The sequence below is a fragment of the Cuculus canorus genome, chromosome 4 (genome assembly GCF_017976375.1).
Source record: "Cuculus canorus isolate bCucCan1 chromosome 4, bCucCan1.pri, whole genome shotgun sequence".
NCBI lineage: Eukaryota > Metazoa > Chordata > Aves > Cuculiformes > Cuculidae > Cuculus > Cuculus canorus.
Genome location: NC_071404.1, coordinates 47,577,352 through 47,599,142, shown reverse-complemented (window position 1 = coordinate 47,599,142; position 21,791 = coordinate 47,577,352). Strand labels below are relative to the sequence as shown.

Sequence of the window (21,791 nt, the reverse complement as noted above, 5' to 3'; positions counted from 1 at the left end):
TAAGCGTATGTATCTTGAACATATAAGGAAGAAGGGAGCCTCAGCAGGGAGGTGCTGCTTTTATAATTACAAGTTGAAACATCTGTGGCTTGGAACTTGCTACACTGGACCCGTGTTCTTTATGAAACATAGCTGTGCTGTTTCCTTCTTGCAGGTTTAACACTTCTACACTTTGCCAAAGCCATAAATGTGTTTCAATGCAGTGTCATAAATTCAGTATTCCTGTAAGAAAACCTCCAGAAGACAAAAGCTTATCTCCCCTTGGGAGGAACACCCTTTATTTTAAGCACTGGACTTCTCAAGAAGTGCACGCTCCCAACTACAGTGGCGTATGGATTTGTTTCCATAATGAGGGCATTGTTCCTCTCCATGTGTGACTTAGAGTTATGATGGGTTCTCTCTCTTTTGTGCCTGACCAAAGTACAGCTGTGACAGGTGCTAGGCAGCCTAAGACTTTTCTGTGAACCATTAATGCCTTCAAAAAAAGGTGCGTTGCTCCTTGTTTCACTCTGAGGTTGTTATTGAATCACCCAAATGTCCTTCCAATGCCTGTGGCATGTATTGGGAATATTAGTCGTACTGGTACTTGTAATTCTGAGTTTCAGAGATATAGTGGATTCAGGTTATCTGGTACTTTGAGGTGGTCCTGGTTTTTTATTTATTTGTTTATTTATAGTTGGCCATTTTGCCATTCACTGCAGGGAAGCATAGAACACAGTCAGCAGTAGGTGTAACAGGTTAATTTCCTTTCTGAGTTGCTGACTTGCATTAAGATTAATTATGCTTGCCTGCTTGGAGTGGTTTCAGGTAAACAACTCGAAAGTTCTTTATCAGCTCCTTGAAACTTTGTCATAGGGTAAGAAGCATGCAAAGTGGAAATACGTTTTCTGAAAAGTGGTGGGACGGAAAGAAGGCAGAAAATAAACATGGAGGGTAGAAACCGATTTGCCCTCGCTGTGATTTCTGTTCTAAGTGTTTTTGGTCCCAGCAACGTAAACAACTCTGGGAGACAGTAGTGTGAGCTGGCTGCCAGATACCACAGAAGTTTTATGGATGTCAGTGGTTACATCTGCCTTCAGCAGTATTTTGTTGGCATGATTTTTACAGTGGTGATGTTTGCCAGCAACAGCCCAGTGCTTAGGGGTTCCTGACGTGCTAGTGTTGATACGGCAGAACACACCATAATATTGAGATGATTTTGCAGAATTTCCTTAGGCTAGATAGAGCTAGGTTTGTTTTGCTTGGATGCCAGTGGAGCCATTGGTCTTGGAAAACTTTTTTCTTTTCACAAGAACCTTCGTTGTTGGAAAAGAAAATAATCTGAATGTTCAGAGACCACTAAAGCCATTTAGCAAACACTGCATTTATGATGCATGCTATTTAGAAGTTATATCTTTAGTTAGCGGTGTTGTTTTTAGCAACTTACTTGTTAGTAAAATGGATTAATCTGAAGTGGTAAATTGCATCCACTACCCAACATTGAGGACGTAGGGAGGAAGGTCAAAGGAAGTGATAATGCTCTTTGTTAAATCAATTTCTGCAGCTGAGGGAGCAGACAAAAGTTCTGGGCACACCGACCCTGGTTCTGCTGACATTCAAGGCAGTTCAGTTAAAAATACTGAATTATTTGTCTTTTGTTGTATATAGAAGCTCTCTGAACAATTTTGGAGTTATTAGTATTTCTTTTGCCTAAGACAATTTTTAGCAGAATTTATGGTTTGTATTTGCATGAACTTTTCCCATTCACTTCACTGAAATTCAACAGCATTTGGATTACTTTATGTACTGATGCATTTAAAAAAGTTAAATGAATTACAGGTGCATGAAATGTTATCAGAGTCTTCCTCCTGACAATTTAAAATCCTGAAGTGATAGTAATGTCTCCCATTTCATGGATGTTGTATTAGCCTAGGAAGTGATAAACTATGCCTAGCTTAAATTCAGTACTTGCTGTGCATTGTATCTTTACACATGGAACACAGGAAGATGTATCTTTACACGCAGGAACGCATGCAGTGAGACAATTGGCGGAAAGTTACTGTTTGATTTTAAAGTAGCAGAAAATGTAGGGGATAAAATGTAGTTGCATTGGCAGCAAGACATGTTCCATTACTAGTGGTAACATTCATACAGAGTTTTGGCAAGCATTTAAAGTAAGCAGTGGTTTAGATTGTAAACGGGCATCAAATCAACAACAACATTTCAGGAGCATTCAGCATTGGGCTTAGTGACAGGAGATAATGTGATCTAAGCCGTTATCATTCCAAAATACATTAAAATAGATAAAAATATTATTTATTCGAGTACAGGATTATTTGGGGCTGTGGCATAAGGGAGTTGAAAGAACAGTTGATGGCAGAATAAATAAACTTCTCCATTCTAAGCAATTCTACTAATAGTCTGTGTGAATAAAAAGGAAAATAATATTTGGTAAAAGTGACTGAGGGCCAGAAATTTGGGGAGATTTTACGTTTGAGAAATTGCTGTAAACGTTATGTTAGTAAAAAGAAACTCTGACTGGGTGGTTTGCTGCTCTTTGAAAACTGGAGTTGTGGACAGATAAGGCAAAGCAGACAGGTCTTTTTTTCTTTTTTCACCTCTTCTTTAATAAGAGAGACCAGGACTAGGAGGTGAACATGATGTTCAAGGAAGTGCCAAGACCCTGAGCTGGTGTGAGGGAGAGTAAGTTACAGAGCATTTAGACAAGTTTAAGTTTGAAGTGTTAAAAAAAAACACTGTTGAAAGGGTAAGAGCTGGCTGATGTAATCCCTGAGCTGCTGCAGTTACTTAACTGGTGGAAGATGCGTGTAATGCTGTGAGACTGAGAAGCGTGATTATAGTGTCTGTCTTCTCAGGTGTTGGGGGTGGGGAGTAGACCCAGTTGCTTGACTGTGTTTTTAAGATTAAACCATGTTAGACTAATGCAGTTTCTTTCTCCAAAATGCTAACAGGCCCTGCAATCAGAGGAGGAGCAGCTGGTCTCTGATAGCTTGACTCTTTATGATAGAAAATGTCAAAACTTCACTCTTGTTAAAGAATGTCTGGAGGAACTCACTGTGGGTAAGTGCTAACCTGCTTGAAAAACATTGTGTTCTCTAGGAATGGACTCATGATTATTTTAGAGTAGGGTGGTTTGAGATTTTTTTATATATATATAAGAAGGTTTAGGTATTATTGTGGGTAACAAGAATTACAGAAGTCAACATTGTTATGTATTTGTAAAATTAGAGAATATCATACCAAGATACCATCACAGAATGCTTGAATTCTGCCCTTAGAAAAGGATTTTTCAATAGGGCTGGTTGTCAGCTTGGGGCTGAGGTTTGCATAGCAAAAGCATGAGCCCCACAGCCTATCTTCTTACTTCAAACAGAGCGAGGCTTCTTTAGAGTAATTACTGCCTCCTGGCTGATGGGAGCAATAGGAGAAGGCCAGAAGGACCAAATGCTTCCCCCCAGGTTTGCTTCAGTAAACCTCTAGGACCTTTCTGGTGTGTTCTTACTGTGGGGTACTGTGACTGCATTACATATGTGAGAACAGATGTATATTCTGCAACTTAAATGAAGTAACCTTTCTAGCCAGTGTTGAGGTAGTGTCCAGTTTTGAAGATGGAATTTTGATCCTTTGGCTGGGTAACTAGGAAATGGTTACTGTGGTACAGCATGACTTGTAAAATCCAGGGAGAGCACAGTCCTGAGAACTCCTTTTTTCCCTACCTCTGTTCTAATGTCTCAATTGAGAGGAAGGATCCAGGCAATATTAAAATGTTGTTTGGGTTTTGTTTTTTTTTTTTTTTTTAATTATTTTTCATCTGCATGGGGTAGAGAAGTGAGACGTAGAATGTCACATTGCTGTGGCTTTTGGAACGTAGCTAGAACTCCCTGTTATAAGACAACAACATGAAAAAAGGCAGGCATGCCTGTACCCACACTGACTCTGCAGGAGCAAATCCTAGAACAGGGAGTTCTTGGCGGTGTGCTGTGAAGATGCCTAGATTAGCTTCAAAACCAGTTTAGTCATATTTGGATGGCATTGCATCCAAGCCACTGTGGTTTTATGGCTTCCAAACCCATGCTAATGTCTGCTGTCTGCCATGCAGACTTAATCAGCTTGTGTTAGTGACAATTTGGCGAACTCTCATATAATCCACTGTATGTTGTAAACAACCCTCTATTGTGCTGCCCTTGTAGCCCATGTTTGTTTGGGTGCACTGTTTTCTTTTAATTAATCGTCCAGTAACAGCACAAAACAGAGATGGCTCCTCTCTGTGTGAGATTTCTTGTCTGAATGCTAGAGATAACAATAGTGACATTAAACAAAGGTTTTAATTTCAGTTGGATGTTATTGGGCAAAGCTGTGAATAGCAGAAGCAAAACAAAGATTTGAGGGAGTCCTGCAGTGTCAACTGATCTTTAAATCAAAAGCAAATAGGCAGGATTTTATGTGAAAGTAACAGTTTAGGTGAATTTTTTTCTTACTCACAGAAAGAAGTTTCCCAGGCTGTGTTGCTTCTATGAGTTGTTCTTTCTCTTAATTACCATCATGCATGTATGAAACGGAGCTAATTCGTAACATAATTCCCTTTTAATATTTTAAAGTCCATCTGCTGTTTTTGTGAGATTTTGAATGTGTTGCTTTTGGGAGTGTTTGTGTTGATTCATGTATCTATGGATGATGGTTTGTGAGGCTATTTTTTTTGGTTTTCACATGAAGGGGAAAGATAAGGAAAGCAATTTAAATTTCCCAAACCACAAGGCTATGCATCTTTCATAATATCTAGCCTGGGCAGTGGTGTAGGTTATGATACATGGGATGCAATACAGTCTCTAAGGACAACTTTCATCTCAAATAAAATGCAGTATAATCCTGAGCTCAAAATTAATTGTTTGAAAAAGGATGGCTAGTGCTTCGCTACTCGCTTGCAAAATCCTTGAAAAGGCTTTTGCCATTCTGAAGATGTGCTGGTAACCTGCCTATTAAAAGGTTGTTGAATTGCTCTGCTGTGGGTTGAAGAAACATTGAAAACTGCCTTCTGTCATGATGCTGATGATAGTAAGATATAAAATAGACTATTGTAACTCATGAAGGTTACTGCTGTGAACTGACTATTTTTATCTTCTAAAACTTTTTAATATCCTTATCACACTGGTTTTTTTTTTTTGGACAGAATTTCAGACTATCCAAGCAATGTAAGCTGATATATATATGTGTTTTTTTCTGATATTCATATTTTTTTTTTTAATGTTTATATCTGGTTCTATTTTTTTGTGAAGAGTTCCTCTACCATTTCATTTGTCTCAGTTTTCAGAAATGAGAAGGCAGAAACTTTTTGTGTTCTTTCTCTATCTGTCTTTCTCTAACTGTCCCCCTCATCCCACTGGGGATGTAGAATGCAGATGTTTGTTATTTTTTACCTAATGTGTGTTATTGCTTGTTTGTTTTTGCAAAGCTGTGTATTTGTTGCAAAAGCAAAATACTTGTTCTTCCAAAAATATGTTACATAAGGCAAGACTGTGCTTGGCGGTAATGGTGTTTATCAGTGCCTAGAAGGAGATTCAACTGTCAGTGCTCTCTGGAGATAGGATGTATTATTTTCTAGCTGGCAGTACTGAATTTTGTCTGGAGGTGAATGAGGGATAGTAATGTGTACACACTGCCAATACTTTGATTAATGAGATTCTCCTGGGCCACAAGTACAGGAAGCTCTCAGTTTAATTACAACTGTGCGTCTTTAATTTAATTACAGTTTTTTAAAATAAAATAAGAAGCAGTGTTTGGAAATCAGAATTTCTTTATCAAGTTATTGTGATTTCATATACTAGACTGAGACTTTTTCTCTTCTAACCTAAGGTGTGTGTTGTTGGTTTTTGTTTTGTTTTGTTTGTTTTTAAATGAGTTGGGAAGCTAAAGGCACTTAAGTCCTGGAAAGTTACCATAGCTTTACGTTAAGGTTTCAGATCCAGATTTTTTTTATGTATGTGTATGATTCAGAGAATCTCTCCATGTTCTGAATACTTTAAAACCTGCACATTAGCTGCATATTGAAGAGAAATAATTCTTTTGTAGATTACAGAAGAGCAGATCTTTGTGCTTTTCTTTACTACCTTAGTAGTAGTAACAAAGATTCATTGAGTGCTTTGAAGCTGAAACACTGAATGTATTAGGATAATACAGCACCACTTAAATATGTGTAGTATTTTATTAAGCATGTGTGAGGAAGCCATGCACTAGCCAGATCAGAAATGGGATTGTTCATCATATGAATCTGTCCTTCGTTGACTGTGATTTCAGTCTCCTGTACCAATTTTCAGTTTCAGGCTTGTGGTTCTAGATACAAAATATTCTTCAGGTCGAAGCATACTGGAATCGTTAAAACAAATGTGCCTCAATTCTGATCATTTAAGGCCCCTCCATGGATGTTTCTTGCGTATTTCTTTCCCACATCTGCCTGAATAATGATTTCTGGAAAGACTTGGGGTTACTTTCTGTGCTAGACTTTGGTTCTGCTATGGGTAAGAGCTATTTCTCTTAGTTTCCTTCCCCCCCCCCCCCCCCCCCCCTTCTGTTCTCTGTGATGGACTACTTCAAAGGAAAGAAATAAGCCAGGCTGATCAACTTTTAAACCTTAGTCATGAGGACTTAATTTAGACTATGCTTTTTTTGTTACATGTATGATAGTAATTTTTAAGCTATGCTACAGATTAAAGAAGATAAATCCAAGGGAGAAAATAATTATCTAGTGGAATGTCCCTACCCATAGTGGGATGTCCCTGCCCATGGCAGGGGGGTTGAAACTAGATGATGTTTAAGGTCCCTTCCAACCCTAACGATTTTATGATTCTATGATTCTATGATTATCTAAACTAAAGTACAGCTTGGTCAGGAACACAATTATAAGCTCCGCTTACAAACTTAAACAGATAAGTGATACAGCAAAACAAAGACAAAAAGACTGTACTTAACGAATCAAACTTGTAATCTTATTTTTTATGACCAGACATAATGGAAATATGAAGCAGACAAGACAGGAGTTAGTGTTAACTCTAAATTATGAAGAAAGCTCCTTCCTTTAGAGGCCAAACTCAGAATTAATTTCAGTAATAAGAAAATATATTAAAAATATCATGGTTTACTGAGCTAGCATTTTGTGAACAGGATTTTACTATGTCAGTGATGCTACACACATCCTCCAGTTGTGGAAGGTAGCTAGTAATAACAGGCTATACAGAATGTCAGCAGATAAAAGCAGTTGTTTTGAGTCTCTTATGGATTCTTATCTCTAGTGAGCTATGCAAAGCGATACCTTTCTGAATTGGGGTCAAAGAAAAAACCCAACAAACTTTTTTTTCCTAGTGTAGAATTGAAAAATACCCAACCCCGACATACTAGTTACAGGGTGCTTCAACAAAAAACCCTCAGCTCATAACATTTTCTGTATTAGTCTGCTAGGTATATGTTTTCTTTGCTGTTCTTTAGAGGCAGAATCTGGAGTAGGATTGCATTAACTGGAAGCGTATTGGAGATGATTTGGAGAATAGTGAGATTCACACTGGTATCATTTCACTTGAGAAAACTGGCTAGTTTTTAGGATTACCTATTTGTTTTTATTAGAGGGGGAAAATTGTGCTAAAAGGCTGTTGTGAGATTTCAGGTTACAAGAGCATGAAGGTGGGTGTGGAAGAACCTAGTACAATCATTCCTAAAATTCAGCAGTATGTAATGGCAAGGGTTCTCTTGGATCACCCAGACTAGCCTGAAATGAAGCAGTGTTTTATGTGTGATCTGTAAGCTAGTAGTGTCTTCCCGTAAGCTCTTAATTTTTGTGTGGTTTTGTTCATGCTGCTTTGATTGGAAAGCTGCTTAAGAATCTAGTTTAAACTCTGAGTTCCTGGCCAAAAATTATGTTTATGCAAAGTAATTGTTTTCTCCCCTCATGTATATATAAACCCTTATACTTCTGCATGATTCCTTTCAGCATGCTGAAAACTATTTCAGAATTTTGCCTCCTTGGTTATAAGAGAGAAAAACTGGCAGCCTCCTTACTTTGAATTAATTTGTGTAGTCTGGAGGAATTTCTGCCAGACAGGTTAGCAGGATGTCTGTAAAATCAATTTTGAATGCTAAGCATTGTGTAATGAATAGACACCCTTTTCATACTCACATTTTTTTTTTTGTATGTGTGCGGCCTTGTTACATGTCAAATATACATTTAATATAAATGACTCCAGTGTTGACAGAAAGGTGTGGATTTCTCCTTCTCCCTCGACTTTGCATGTGTTTAGCTCGTTTAACAAGATGTTGTTATGATGCATTTCCTGTCTGAAAAGTGGGTTTTATAATCAGCTTTTTTGCAGCATAGCCAGCTTTAGCATTCAGTGTCACACCACCTTTCTCTGGTTTTGCGTTTTATTATTTCTTTTCTTTCCCCACAGTGGTTACTCTTGAGCCAGAACAGTTTCATGATTGTCCCAGACACATTCAGTGTGTGATGCAAAAGTGGTTTTGAGGTGCAGCATGGGTGCATACATTCTTGGGTTGCAGCAGTGAACAGCAGGCAGCAAGGAAGGGAAAACTGGATTGCTTGGACAGTAGTGTAGGCTCATAGCTGGTGGTGATCTTTGTGTTTTCAAGGGCTTCTCACCAAGCTGATGGTGAAAGGCCTGAAAGTTCTGATCTTGTCTGTGCTGACCCGTCTCATGCCTCTTGTATGCTTGAGATTCTATCATCTTGTGCTCTTTAAGATGGTTAGGTGTTGTGTCTACCCCTGCTCTGTAGTTAAGCTGCCAAATTTCATTCAAGTGTTGGGCAGTTACTTTATAGTGATAGAGAATCATATTTTTTTCCTTTTCTACTTTCTCTGCCTTTCCTTTTCTGTAGTGGGAAACTGGATGCTGCTGAGAGGTGTCAGCTGAAGAAACTTTAGATCTAGGTTGTCCACCAAATGGAACAGCTGCAAGAACAAATTTTTCCTTGCTGACCTGTTAACATGTTTTAAGTGCAGGTAAAGTAAGCGTGTGTATATGTGTGTGTAATATATGATTTGTAATAGAAGCCTGTTTGCTGAACCGTGAGCTCTCTGCTTGGGATGCTTGGTGTCACGATAAGCATCCGTACGGCAAAAACCTGTCCTCTGAAAAGCGGGGCTTGAGACTTCAGTCTTTTTAAAACATCAAAGAGAGGCTCTATCTGGTAGCATTGAGCTGCATTTAGATAAAGTGAGCTTTGGAGCATCCTGCCAATGTGTGGTGGTTTCAGTTCCCCTTCTTGCTTGCAGCTATATAGTATACTTCATAGAGGATGACAGTTGCCTAATATTGCTAACTGCTTACCTTTGAAATGAATATATGGCAATTATAAAATGCGCTTAAGCTGTCTCTTAGTGCCCTGTAACTTTTGGAAAACAATAGTATGTGACCCTATAAGTTGGTGATAGATTACCAGTGCACGCTGATGAGAAACCAAGGCTGTGCACCAGGATTTTATTTAGTTGGAGAGACTCCTCCTCTTTTTTTTTTTTTTTTTTGTTTCAAGGATATCTCCATGTCGTTTGGACCATGGAATATGAAATAGTTGAAAAGCCTGTCATGCGAAGAATGTACATTTTCTTATTTTCCTCTGACTCGAACAGGTAGACTGTGAGATAAAGAAAGAGTTGATGGAGGAAAGACTTGTCTTCTTCTCTATATGTGCTTAAAAATTGAGCACAGAAACCTTAGAAATCCTTTTACAACAAAAACTGAATAAGGTGTAGAGGCTCCTAGTCTTTGGTTTGTCATTGGATCATCTTACTTCATCTGACTCTGCAGTGAAACTAGTTGGCTGACAGATGAAGATTCAGATACATCTCCTCCCTGACCTGGTCTACAAGTATGAGTATCATTTAGTTCTTGATGCAACATTGTGCATGTGCCTTTTTAAATTCGATTAGCTGGTTTACAAGGTGAAAAGGGCTGAGCACTTATGAGTTGCCTTCCCAAGAAAAGCTGACTCTCAGATTGCAAAACGGGCTGGTGAAAGAGCATGAAGGTGGGTGTGGTCTTCATAGCTTGAATGTTTCATAGAGCAGTTGGCATCATTTGAGGAGATGTGGATGTTAATTGCAAGGCTGATATAAGGAAGTTGTGTGCACGAGAGAAGTAGCTAGTAGGAGGCAGCCTGATGTGTAGGTGTAAAATGCAACTGGGATTAGTACAGACAAGCTTGAAATTTGTCAATATGTTTGCTTTCCAGAGTTGTGTTGCTTACCTCAGGTAGGCTATTCATACCAGTCAAATAACATTAGAGAGGGGAACAAATATGAAATTATATTTACAATAACCACTACCTGCTGGGGTTTTTTTTGTACCTAGGTTTTCTTTGAAACAGATTGGAAAAATTAGGAATAGCTGGTAGATATTAACTAAATAGTAACTATCTAGTAAACTCGTGCTTGTTTATTTTAAAACTCCAAACACTTTCTTTATGAACATTAACATCTTTTACCAGCCTTTCATATAGTGTGTGTCTGGACTTATCCTCCTCTTTAGAGTTACATGTTCACTCTTCCATCTCTTGCAGTTTGTTGCAGTTCTTGATGCTGACCTGTGAAGGGGAGACTTCTGTTTTGTCAAGTTGAACACGAGGATATTCTTCATTTCATACCAGCCTGTGCTGTTCTGTAATGGTTAGGGAGGCATCTGTTTCCTCCATAATATATTGTATGAGTTCCCAAAGTACCTTATCAATTTATCTTTCGGAACCTGAGGGGCTGTGAATACACTGATGCTTGACAAGTTTAGTATTTAATATGTTATTGTTTTCACTCTGAAGGAATTAATTGGCAGCTCTGACAGTGTTGTAAACCTGTTTTGTTACATGCAGATGAGTAAAATGTTTCTGAATGTCAGACTTTGTCCAGAAGCTCAGTTAGCAGGGTGTTTGTCCAGAACTATGTGCGTCCAAGACAGAGGACACTATCAAAAAGTGAAGTATAGGTTTTACACTTACTGAGTTACAGCTGATCTGTGGTTCTGTGGCTTTATGGAAGCAGCTTTGATTGCCAAAGTGACTAATCAGCTGCTGTAGGTAAGAATTGTTCTCTAGGTGGTTTGTAGCATTAGAATTTAATTACATTACTTTTTATGCAATAAAGGCAAGTCTGTTTCTTTCTTCTGATAGAAAGCAAAAGAACCACAACTGTTAGTTCAAACTGTAGTTCAGTCTTATTCTGTGACTTTGTTTATAGCAGCGTACTGCTTCCAGTTGTTTCTTAGGTCCTTGACTTAAAATGTAGCTATGCTAAGGGAAAGGCAATGCAGTCACCAGTAGTGGAAAGTGACATGAACTAACATAGTCACGTGAAGTCTTTCTCTAGTTTCCACTAGTTCCTACTCCAGATTAGTTCAAGTCATCAGTTATACTGGTTTTTGAGTTCCCCTCGGTTTATCCAACAGTAGTCATGAAAAGAATTCTGATTTCCTAATGTAAGAGCTTGGGTATCTAGTTTATTTGTGATTAAGGCTTTAATGCCAGTTGGGACTAGAGGCAAGAACATTTTTTTATCAGAAAATATTAATGCAGTTGAAATAAATATGTTCCCACATTTTTGTTTTGAATTAAGCATTTCTAAGGAAAACTTTCGTAGAGTCAGGTTGGAATTTCTAAATGAAAAAAAGACACAAAATGGATAAAAGACCTTTTGTTATTTAGTTCGTATGCAGGATCTTAGGATCATGCTTTCTTTCAGCCATATGCTTCCTCTGTGTGTTTTTAGTTTGTCTTTTTTCTTTTTTTTTTTTTGCTGGTGTAAGTTTTGTAGGATTTTGAGTTTTTTCTAATTTTCAAAAAAAAAAAAGTAGAAAAATTGTGAAGACTTGGGAGGAGGAAAGTGTCTTCTTCATTAAGAAGTGAGTTTCTTAGGAGCAGAAACTTGGTTATTATCAGTTATCTGAAATTAATTTTATAGTAGAAGATCCTATTCTACTGATGTAGGTAATTTTTAAACTTCCTTGAGCTTCACAAAATCTTAATATTGATAGAAAAGGACTATGACATGATTCAGATGTTACTCTTCCATAGGATTCCTTGGGCCAGTTGCAGGCTACTTGGCATGGCCTTCTTCAGGAGACAATGATAATCTATAAATAATTTAAATTGTTCTTATTTCTAATACTTTATCACTATATACTGGCGTATGAATTTGCTCTCACTGTGATGCTGAGGGAGAGGTCTATGAAGGACACATCTGACTGGCAGTTTGGAGAAGTGTAGAGGTATATTCATTGCTTGAGTGATGCATAAGACACTTGACTCTCAGCTCAAGAGAAACAAGGAGAAAATTTGCATATCTATTACATCGTGTGGGCTCCTTGTTGCAAAGTTTCAGGGTATGTCATAAAGTATGTTTTGTCCAACCATCTTGACTTCTCATTGCTTGTGTCTTGAATCTAATTAGGTAAGTGCTTATTTTACCCTGAAGAACTGAGCACAGCAAAGGGAAGTTGGCAGTGTGCAATGGTAGATAGGGGAGACCACTGGCATAATGAAATAGAAAAGTAAAATCAGTTTTCCAATAATAGTGATGGCTGTTTTTCTCAGCTTTGGTCCCATTGAAATAGAAGTAGTAAGTTGACATCTTTCCAGAATTAGCTTCACTGCAGTACTAAATTAGTGTAAATTGTGCTTAATAGCGGCCTCATGGAACCTAAGGGAATTTGTGACCATTCTGAATAAAGGAGGTTTGGCAAATTCAGTGTTAGAAATGAAGAGATTTTTATGATGGTTAAAAAAAAAAGGGAAAACCAGAAAATAAAGAGGTGATTATGTTTTTCATAATAAATGTCATCATTATCAACATAGTGGATTTTTTTTTTTATTTTGGAGGAAAAAAATATCGTTGTGTTGGCAGCAAGCTTACAAGGAAAAAGTTCTGCAGTTTTATTTTGTATCAGCATGAAAAAAAATCTCTATGGATCAGATTCTCAGTTGACAGGATTTTTCCCCATGTATTCCCATTGTTCTTTACATCCCTACATTTTTTAAAACGAAGGGTTTTCAGGTGAAGCTAACTCCTTTTTTTTCCAGGTGTGACAATTAAATTGTTAATAAGTGTGCATTATTATTTCAAACTATAAACTTGGAATGAACGAGAGAGAGGAGTTAAGATACACTTAATATCTGCCTGTATATATGCCTGTAAGAACTGATTCAATTGGAAGTCTAAATGTAAGCTTGGTTTTGTTTCTGCAGTCCTAGAATTGGTACGACTGAACAGAAGAACACGGGAGAGACCGTTCTGTAGTTGTTGTCAGAGTCGCTTCTTGTTAATCAGACAAGCAATGGAGAGAACACCACTGCACAGTGATGTTTCCAGTGGCAGCCGCTATAGGTTAGAATATGTGCATAGTCCAAACGTATGGCACTATCTTTGGCCATGTGCGGTCCGTCAGCTTATTAGTCAAAAGCTATAGTCTTCCTGCTCTGCAAGTTCAGTGTTTGGGTTTTTTTTTTTAATTTCATGGATTTGACTAATTGCTTTTAAAGATAATGTATATTTTTGGTACCTGCTGTGGCCTGTAAGAATGAGTTTCATAGTTTGTCACAAATCAACACTTGTGTTGGAACAGATGGAGGAAAAGTGATATCCAGAGGGAGAAGAATGCAGGATCAAAGTTGTAGGCATTTAAATCGTGTATCATATACTCCTTTTAATTTTTTTTTCAAAGGACTGTGTCTCTGCCTCAGTGCCTGTTTCAGGGCTCTGACTGTACTTTGTCATTTATTTCCCTGGATTCTGGAGAAATTTTTAAACTCTGGTTTGCTAGAAATAGAATTGGATTCATGAAAAAGTACCTTCGAAGTAACTGACGCACTACTGTTGGGCTTTTCAAAGCAATGTTTGTGTTCTCAGTTTTGTATAAATGTTGTAAAAGTTACATCGAATGTTGTTTTTGTTGTAAATCTTTCAAAACAAAGAATTGGACACTGTAAGTATAACATTACTGAGAGGGAATTTTGGAGAAACTTTTTTAATACCCAGATTAGATTAATGAGATTTGATGGCAGTGCTTGAGGTTGCAAGTGAAGAAATTGACTGAGTAGTAAAGGAAATTATTCCTCGGCCCTATATGTGCTCATGTTTACAAAATGCAAGCTAAGCAGAAGACTTGTTTCGTCCTAGTTTTGTGGCTCTAATAACTAAAATGAAGCGTGGTTTATTTTAATCAAGAGAAGGTGGAAGTGATCAGATAAATACAATACATTCCTGAAGGGCACTGGTGTCTGAAACTAGCATGTCGATTGCAAAATGATTTATTGTAATATTCTTTTTATGTCCATTCAGTTTGAAGGCTTCCTCTTCTTACCAGTAAAGTGCAACCATGTATCTTTGTTTTAGGCTATTTCCATGTGTTACAAAGGTGTGTGGCTGACTACTTCAGTTAAACCTTGGAAGGTTTTAAACTGATTCGCATGGAAACTGTTTTATGAAGTACATCACTTTTTTGCATCTCTTCTAGCAGAAACCTTGTGTTCAAGAGGAAAGGAAAGTCTTTCACTGCGTTTAAGCTGTGGTACAAAGCTGTGTGTGATAGCAAGTGAATGCCTTTTTCTGGTTGAATCTTTTGCTAATGGGGAAGTTTTTGACTACCCTACTGCAGAAGGAGGTTAACCTGAAACAATATTGAAACTTTGACCAAAATCCTGTGTTCTCATAGGTAAAATTACTGCAAATCATTGACTTGATTGGTACTGCTCTGGGCTTTACCAACATCTGAACTTAAAGTGCAAGAAATGTATAAATATTTTGTTTAAATGCAGAACAGTTGGTGTTTGTCGGTTTAATCACTGTACCATTAGAATCTGATTGCTTTCTGAAGCTGATTGTGATCCTTCAGATATAAAAAGGGATACTAGAAAATAACATGGTAAGGCCTGCTTAATATTGATTTTCTTCAATAGCATTTCTCTCACTTCATAGCCGTTCTTCACGCTTAACGGCAACCCAGTCATACTGAGAAGACATATAACAACGTTATTAAAAAGAAAACAACCCCACAACTCTATCTTAGAATGCTGATATTTAATCATTCCTAGTTTTGCTAGTTGTTTATAAGACGTAATGAGCTTTGCTTGAGTTGAGAGTTTGTTCTCTCTGTGTGTTGAAATTACATTGCTGATCTACAAAATGTTGTAGATTCTCAAGTGGCCTGTGCAAAATACACTTTCTACACATCAGCAGCAGAGTATTATTGTTGTAGGATGTGCTGGAGAGGAGCCTTCATTTTAGTCTCATGAAATAATTGTTTCAGTACACCCTTGAGCAACCAGCTGCAATTCAAAAAATGAATCTTTTAAAGAGGCTGTGGTAATGAAGCTTTTACATGTGAATTCAGTAACTTCAAGATTTATCTTACAGTACAGTCTTTAAAGATCTAATTACTTATTTTCTCATTTGAAAAACAGACTCATAAAACACTCTGACAGTTATCTGGCTCTGTGGGTGATTCTAGGGGCGAGTAGGCTGCAGTAGGATACCGGGAAAAACAACGCGTGGACTGATAGGTCACTGCTTTGGAAATGCTATAATATCTTCAGTGAATGTAAGAGAACATTAAAAAGCTGGAGCTTGATCAATTTATGAAGGATTATAAATTGTGATTGTAGATGGGGGGGACTTGATAACCAAGGAAATCTTTTAATCCTCAGCCCTACAAAGGTCATGGTATGGGGACAGCCTTGCAAAAGCCAAAGCAATTGAAAATAAAAGGAGTTATTCTAAAGACAGCTTAAACTTCGGCGTAACTTTTTGCTGTTCGTGAATGGCAAGACAAGCATTATTTTGCTGTGGTTAAGGAAGTAATGGCAGGTGTCATTCCAGGAGCATTGCAAAAAAGTATTGTGCCTGAGAAGACCAACTTACTTACCTGCTTCTCCCCTCATTTTAAGGCTGTAACAGTATCAGTCTGGTTTCCCTTTTAAAACTGCATCAACTGCACAGTAAAGCGTGTTTTAATATGGGAACTAAAGTCTTTTTAACGTAGTCATGGTAGATGCATTGTGGAATTGGTTCCCTCTATACAAGCACGTTTAAGTGTGGGATAGCATATATAGGGAAGTATCCTCTCTTACTTTTCTTTGTGGCACAGTCCTCCTCTTAGTTGTTAGGGTGGATGAAATGCGAAAACAACCTGCTGGCCTCCAAGAATTGTGTTCTGCTTGAAATGGCCATTGGCCAAATGCAGAGTTGGAGGTGTGATCTTGGAGAAATAAACCAGGAAAGTGATGTTTGAGAGAGTGAAATTCTTCCAGTTTCAGAAGAGTAAAGGATGTGAAAAGGTTATTTTAAGAAAATAAGCAATTCTTATTAACTTATTTGCAAAAAGAGATACATTTCTAGGAATGCTTTGACTAGTGATCGTGTTCAGTATGACTATTGAGGTTTTGTTCACTTCTGCTAGTGTTTTATGTTTCTGTACGCCTCCGTGACCAGTTTGCATCCCTTACAAGGGCCACAGTGGCTATCAGACCAGAGAATATTTGTCTTGCACTTGGTTACTTCGAAATAAAGTGAGACCAGGGATCCAGTGTCTCCTGGCATTCTGAACATTTTGAAATGCTTACTGCTATTCAGTTTGAATTCTTGTAGCATTATTTCAGAAGAAATAACATATCGTTAATTACTGGCTCAGTGACAAGGGATCATCTGTATATCTTCAAAATTTCACTTGCTGTCTCTAAATATACAGCTAATAAAAGTCAGGGACTAATTCCAGGAACAGCAGAGCTGCTCTAGCCCCTGTCCAAGTGGAAGCTATGCAGCCCCCTTCTCTCTCTGCCTGTGTCTCTCTGTCTGTGTCTGTCTCTTCCCGGCTCCCCCTTGGCCTGGCCATCCATTCCTAGCTTACTCTCTTCTATTTTGACTTTTGTTAGAGCGACTGTTAAGATTGCTTCCTTTGTGAACTGAACAGGAAATGGTCAGTCTTTGCTCCTGGGTTTGTGTCTAATAGTTCAGTGAAATGAATCAGCTCAGGAATGACCAAATGCGCTCCCATGCAGAAAATAAATATGCTAGGGATGTTGGGCAAGAGACAGGAACTTGTTTTCTTGGTAAATACAAACTGGTTTAAGTGGCTCATCCCATCTTTTGGAATTATGCTTTTAGTAAAAACCCTGTCAGAAACTCTATAAATAACAGTTTTGTCTCAGAAGGATAAAATTGGGATTAAGATGAATAGCTAATCTTTCAGCATTAAAAATCACAGCCTAGAAAGCTTTGTTGTCTCTTAAATCTTAAGACTGTACAACTGGGTTTCATCTTTCTTTTGTTGGTGTAAATCTACCTTAATTTCACTGAATGGCAAACCTAGCATGCAGCTGGTAAGAAAAACTCAGACTGTTTAATGAGACACAGTTGAAGAAATCCAGTGAGACAAACTAAGATGAATGAACATGTGGGAAGGAACTACAGTCAAGAGAATAATAAGGTGCATTTTGAGAAATATAGATGAGTAGGAGGGTGGTGATAAAGTGCTTGCACAAAGTAATCGCCTAGAGCTGGGTGCACAACAATAGTTAATTTGAGAGATGAAGCTATTGTCCCATGGCATTGCTTTCTTAAAAGAAACGAGAAAAACTGGTCTGGCACTTTTGAAAGGCAAGGCAGCAGCTGTGAATCAGTATCATGAATGACCCTGTTCAGAACTTCCCACTCCTGCTGAAACTGGAAGGGGGAAAAAAAACCAAATGAAAAATAACCTGACAAATCCTGAGCAGAGTTACTGCTGCTCTTTTGTGAGTGCTGTGTTTTTTTCTCTTATAATGATAATGTTTTGATTGTGTGCATGATTGTTTTACAAACATCTACTCCCAAAAATCAACAAAACATAGGTATAGGGTGGTGTCTTACATCTCTGCCTTCTAAAATGCAAACTGGGGAGGTCATGTAAGTGCATCTATTCCACTTTTTTTAAAAGTGTGTGTTCTTTTTTAGAATGTATTGACTAGCCTGTTGCTAATAACAAGACAACTGAACTTGTATGTGCTCTCTCAGCATGTTTCATTTGACATTCTCATGTCACCATTAGCTTCTAAAAAAAGTTCTTAAGTGTTCTGAAACAATATCAGTTGCGAACGTAGTTGAGACAATCCCAGTGCTAGATACTTCTGGAGGAGGACATAGCCCCCCAGTCCTCTTCTCCCATCACACTACAGAATATATGCATTGTGTGATTTTTCTTTTAGATCTTTTTTTTTGAACCCATATAGCATACCATCTTTCTTGAGCTCTTAATAAAGAGTGCTAGCTTCGTGACTCTTGCACATTTAATAGCAGGAGATTGTTCAAACAAACAAAAAAATCTGTCCCTGGGGATGTGCTGTGTTTGTTTGTTGGCATATAGATACTTATTTTCCTGTTCAGACACTTCTGTTTATACTCCAAATACTCTTTAAAGGTTCTTGTACTTCTGAGTGTCACTATTTTTAATCTATCACCAGTCTGTTGCCATTTGTCTATCACCATCTATCTTCATGATGCCTGACATGGACACATGATAAAAAGATTGGGAGTATATTTTGGTCTTATAGAAAGAAGAGATTTTATTTCCAGTATTATAAAAGTAACTTCTGACTTACTATGCTTACACTGACATCTCTGTATACTTCGATTATTTTTTTTATTTTATTTAACAGTTACATTAAGAAATAGCACTCACAGCACATCCCATCTGTATCTAGGATTCAAGGACTTGTGCACTTTACTTTTCATTAAACATGATTCTGACTTGTGGATGATAGAAAATGAAAGGCAAAATGAAATGGCTACAGAGTTTTTAGAACTGAATAATTCCCTAACCAAGTTGTGCAGTTACTTCAAGTGAAAAATTAACAACCTACTGTGCTTGGCATTTAAATAATGCATAGTGAGGTGGGTCTGTGTCTGCTTGGATTTTTTGGCTGTTTTTTTTTTTTTTAAATTTTATTTTAGGGTTTCCATATTTTGACATGTAAAGTATCAAGGAAATAAATGGCATAATGTTTATTTAGTGTGTATGTAATTGTTCAGTGTTATTTTTAATAGCAAGGTTTCTGCATTCTGAAACTGTCATTAACGTTCGTGGTGTAGATATTGAGGGCTTGATATACTTAAGGTACAGCAGTTATGGAGTTTGAACATGAATTTCAAATTACCTGTTCAGTAAATCTGCCTTGGTATTAAGTAGGCAGCAGCTCGACTCCTGTCAGCAACACATATTGGCTTAGTCCAGGTACTGGTACGTATGTGCATGGGTCATGGTAGTGGTAGGGGTTTTAAAACTGATATACAGTACAGATGAGGCTGCTTAGTGTTTTAATAGATGCAAATCATATAAATCCATCTTTTGCTTTCCATCTATTGCTTTTCTCTATTTCTTCCCCCCCCTTTTTGTCTGGAAAAAAATAAATAAATCGGTTTTGTTTCCTTAAGTTCTGCTATTTCAATCTCCCTCCATTTACTTTTTCCTGATAAACCAAATAACGTTCTGCAGGAATGATACTGGAACTGGAGGGTTACATGACAGACTCCAGTCTGGTAAGTGGCCCTTGCTTATCTGAATCTATCCTTTTTTTCCTGCACTTCTGATTTTTCTTCCCTCTTACTTTGTTGTCTCATTTGTTTCTGTAGCTCTTCTTCCTCTGTCAACCATGAAAGATCGTGCTTTGTACTTCTAATTCTTCTGAACTGGGCAGTGACAACAGCTAAAAGCAAAAGGATGGTAGCAGTTACTTCACTGTCTTAATTCTGCACTGCTTGGAGAACCTCTGGGGAAAATGTCAGTGAGAGTACAGCAGGCATCCAAATCGAGCATCTTGATTCAAAACAGTGATTATAATTTTTGCTTTTCTGATGTTGGGAGGGAGAAATAAATCGGAGTTCTCTATAAGCATGATCAGAAAATGGGAGGCCAAAAGCTTAACACTTTTCTTGATAATTGTAAGTGGCAAAGTCAATTTTGAAATGTGAAATGGTAGCAGAAAGCTAGTCCTGTTTCAGACCTGCCCTGAATCTTCTCTGGATATTTCAGTTCATTAGAAAAGTATTTTACTGGAACAAAGAAACCTTTAAGGACTAGGGTTAACTAAGAAGAAAGCTGATGGGAGTTTTGAACTATGTAAATTATTACTATGAGAAAAAGGTGTGGTAAACTTGATAAAACTGTGTTTAAAATAGTCTTAATACTCTCACTTTGGAGTGAAGAGGAGCCTGTATGTGTCTGCTGCCCTACTTGGAATGCTTATTTCACTCTTAGCAGAGGTTGGTAGATGAGGTGGAAGGGAATTCGGGGTCAATGGCACAGATTTTTTTTTTTTATAAGCAGAATTAGGAGGGAGAGTCTAGGCAAAGGTTATTTTAGTTAGGCAGTCTGTTCGTGTCCTTTTGGATTTGTCCACCCAATTTATGCTTGCCTTAGTGAAATTGGAGATGTTATGCTGTTTCTTCTGCTGTTTGTTGGCTTCTGTTGTACCAAAACTTGTATGAATCTGCATTTATCGAATTCGTGTAAGACTTTCCTTTGAGGTGTGTGTGTGTCCATGGTGAGGCAGCATCTCTTGTTCTAATAGAAAAATGTTAGATAGCTGCGGCCCCATACTTTACTGAGCTCTCTGGTATTGCCCCATCCCGGTGCCACTAGTGCCAACTGTGGCTTTAGTCATAGAACTTGAAATGTTTGTGGGGTTTTTTGGGGGTGGTGGAGTTGGTGTGCAGGGATGAGGGGGGTGGCTGAAAAAAAAACTCTGATTACTTCTGCCTGGTCTGTTATAGACCTCTTTTGGGTTTACTCATTTTATTTTTATCACCCACATAATGCTTTCAGCTATATGGCAGGTTGTCTGTGGGAGATAAGCTGACACTAAATGATCAAAGAATTAAAAACATTATTCTAGAGATACAGGAATTCTCTGAAGAAAATTGCCCTAATCATTGTTACAGGTAGTTCTGAAAGAGTGGGAGAAACACGTAGATATGAGTAATCATGACTTAAAAGAGAAGATCTCAGCTATGTGTAGAGTATAGCTGTATTAATCGTGTTTGGTGAGACTGGACTTTTTTTTTAACTGGACTGAAGTTTTTACTAGTTAGAGAATATGGCAAATGTATTTTTTGTTGTGGAGGCGGGATGGAATGGGAAAAGGGCATAGTTAATTGTGCTGGGGAGTTAATTGAGGAGTTGTGGTATGCAAAGTGGGAAAAGATTTTCTTCCTTTTAAAGTGCTGGGCTTGAGACGAAAATGCTAAGCTTTGCGCTGCCTCTTCAGTCTCTGCTTTGTACAAAAGCAGCTGCCAGTGTGAGAGGGACTGCTGGCTAAGCTAACCCTGACAAAGCACTCTGTTCCCACCCTGGCTGGGAAGGGGAGCAGAGTGTGGAAGGAGTTATTCTAGTTTTTCTGGATTAGTAAAAATAAAAGCAGCTCCCACTCCCCAGCTGTAACTACAGATTCGTTGCTCTGTTTTTTTTTTTTTCCTGTGGATTTTGATGAGTCATTTGAACACTTGAGATGTTCTTGCAAGTTGCATTTAGCCAGATACTGGAACACCCCAAAACTAAACAAATCCATCAGTATCATGTCTTAACTTTGTTTTTGTCAGAAATTATTTGGTTCTTTGGCAAAGCCCTCTGCAGAAGTAGGATTTTGGTACTTTCATTAAAATTAAGTGATTGGAGGACTAAGATTTGGAAATGAGGATGAGGGATATTTTGGGTTTTGGAGTCTTCTCTGCCTGTTGACTCTCTTCACCTTTTGGATTCTGAAACACTAAGCAAAACAGCTCT

At 37.9% G+C, this 21,791-nt stretch overlaps 1 protein-coding gene across 5 annotated transcripts in view; it reads left to right on the top strand.

The window, feature by feature from the left end:
- The window catches only part of FHIP1A (FHF complex subunit HOOK interacting protein 1A), a 90,837-nt gene that overhangs the window by 6,109 nt on the left and 62,937 nt on the right, over positions 1-21,791 (top strand). For 4 of the 5 annotated variants that reach the window (XM_054066133.1, XM_054066135.1, XM_054066131.1 and 1 more), the window contains exon 2: positions 2,952-3,060. The exons of the other annotated variant lie outside the window; for it this stretch is intronic. The gene's annotated coding sequence lies outside the window, so the exon portion shown is untranslated. The remainder of the gene's footprint in view (positions 1-2,951; positions 3,061-21,791) is intronic. 5 annotated transcript variants of the gene reach the window in all.